Genomic DNA, 2835 nt, shown 5'->3' with positions numbered 1-2835 from the left:
CTTTCTTTTCTTTTTCTGTATACAGTGGTGCCTCGGGTTACGAAAATAATTCGTTCCGCGGCCGCTTTCGTAACCCGAAAAGCCTTCGTAAGCCGAATTGCCATAGGCGCTAATGGGGAAAAGCCGCGATTCCGTGTAAAATAGCGCCAAAAAGCACCAAAAGTTTTTTCGTAACCCGAAAAAACATTCGTAACCCGGAACAATAATTCCCTATGGGATTTTTTCGTATCCCGAAAATTTCGTAAGCTGGGTATTTCGTATCCCGAGGTACCACTGTATACCCATAGTATATACATCTCCAATGTTGGCATATGGGATACTGGGCAACCCTGGAGAATATGATGTTAAATCTACCATGTGTCTTTTGAACTGGTGAGAACCACTATCCATATAGTGAAGCAGATGTTCTGCTTCCCTGAGGCTTTGGTGGGCTGTTTAGATCTTCCTGGAAAGAGAGGGAAATAGGCCATAACAGATGATATTGCCCTGGGACGTTGTGGAGGAGCCTCTTCTTCATATATTCTATTACTTTAGTATTTCCCCCAAATTATTTTAACTGCTGTATATACTCATGTACAAGTCGACCTCTTGTATAAGTCGAGGAAAAGTTGGGTTCAGGCTATTTGAAGGACTACAAACTCTCCAGATTATTGAAGTCATCAGCAGTATATACAATATGTCCTTTCTGAATAAACTGGAGGTGAGGCATTCTCCATGAGAAGGAGATATAACACAGTAGCGTATGCAGGATCATTTAAGCTTTTGCTGATATCTGGTGGTGGTCTCCTTTGCTGTGGTTTCTGGTTCTGTGGTAGAGAAGCAGCAACAGCAATGTACTCAAGAGTAGCAGTATCTATACCATGGTGATGAACTGGCTACCCTGCAGATGTTACTAGATCCATCAACATATGAAAGGACACAATTTCTCTCTTTTGGTTTACACTTAACTTTTATACCACTCTCGAAAGCAAATAGTACTAAGCTGCTTTTACACCTAACTGCATTAAGAACTGTTTCTGAAATGTATGCTATAGTTGAGTCAAGTAGTTTAGACTATGGGTTGAAGAGGTTCCCATGATTTAAGTACTTGAAGCAAAAATGTCCTGCACACAGAAAATCACTACATGAGAGCGAATAGTAAAGCAGAGCAGTCCCACCCACAGCAACCCACTGGATCAACTGTGGAAAGTAAATCCCATTGACTGAAAGTGTAATCTCAAAATGGACTACAAATAGACTTCAAGCCTTAATCTCCTACTCCTGCATGGTAGAGTGAAGCTTGTTAATAGTCCTAACTAGGTGGAAGTAGTACAAGTAGTAGTCCTGCAGTTCCTGATAAATTATTTTTACCTGGTGCCAGTTTTTTAATCGCCTCCATATTTGGTTAAATAAGCAGGAGCCACATCTACATCTATGTGGCATAAAGACTTCACTATGGCCCGTTACAGACGGGCCTTAAAGTGCGCGCTAGGGTGAGAAAGGGGCTTCCTTTCCAGACACCCCCAACCCTAGCATGCGCGGAGAGCGCACAAAATGGCAGCGGCTGTTCCACACGGCCGCTGCCATGACCGCGCCACCTCTATACTGGGAGGCGCGGACATGACATCGTCACGCCGCGCCAGGGCAAACAGTGCGCCCCTTCCCCGGCCGCAAAAGGAGCTCCGAAACAGAGCTCCTTTTGCCGTTTGCGTCGCTGGGCACAGCCTTCAGACGGCAGGGTGTCCTTGGGGCTTGAAGTCCCAAGGACACCCCTTTCCAGGCTGTGGGGAAGGGGCCTTTTGCTGCTTCCCCACAGCCTGGAAAGCGGCAGATCAGGGCCTCAGCGGCGGATGCAGGCCGCTGCTTTTCGGCGGTCTGTAACCCGCCATTATGACTTCATCCCATATTTAGTAAATAAGACAGTCTGTATGCTGCTGCTTTTTCTCATCTTAGAGCAGCCTTGTCATTGTGTCCCTTCATGTAGTTTCTAATAGGTGACCCTATCACAGGGTTTTCTTGGCAAGATTGGTTCAGAGAAGATTAGCCATAGCCCTCCTCTGAGATTCAGAGCATGACAATGGCTGAGTGAGGATTTGGACCCTGGTCTCCCAGAGGCCTAGCCAACACTCATGCCACTATAACCTTCCACAAACTTATACTTTCCAGATATTTTAGGCTACAACTCCCATGATTACTAGTCATGCTGGCTGTGTTTCACCCAAAATATCTTGGGAGCACCAAGCTGAGGAAGGCTTGAACCACATTATCATCACCAAAAAAAAAGAAAGAAAGGGAAACAAAGAAGGGGGAAAAAGCAAACAACCAATATTTTCCTTTGAAAGAAGCCTTATACCAATTGGGGTTCCAATTTGACCTTGGTATTAAAATTGCAGGGGAGTTCCTGCTGTAAATATCTTTGTAAAATTCACATCGAATTAAGATTTCTATTGAGCCTGGAACAAGTTCAGCAAATTATGAGTAAATCAGAGAGAAAAAGTTTTATTGAGAAAGGCTTAATTATTTCCAGAAATTTGCTATTTTGTAGCAGAATGTAAGCCAGATTTAAAATGACAACTGTTGCATCTGAGGGTAGGAAGGGATGAGCAACTCTGGAAGATTGGAGAGGGGAGTACGTTATTCTTTCAGGAACTCTAGTACCTACTCCCATGTAGAAGGGAGGGCACTTTTTTTGCCCCCAAACATCCTTTATGCAATACAGGGGATTTGCCCCTCACCATTCCCTTCTCCTTTTGTGTCGTGTCTTTTAGATTATAAGCCTGAGGGCAGGGAACCATCTATTATCCCTTTTGTTGTAAGCCGCCTGGATTCCCAGTGATTAGGCGGCATATAAATAAA

This window comes from Sceloporus undulatus, chromosome 6 (assembly GCF_019175285.1).
Source record: "Sceloporus undulatus isolate JIND9_A2432 ecotype Alabama chromosome 6, SceUnd_v1.1, whole genome shotgun sequence".
Lineage (NCBI taxonomy): Eukaryota > Metazoa > Chordata > Lepidosauria > Squamata > Phrynosomatidae > Sceloporus > Sceloporus undulatus.
The sequence above is the reverse complement of the archived record's forward strand: the minus strand, read 5'-3'. Positions refer to the sequence as shown.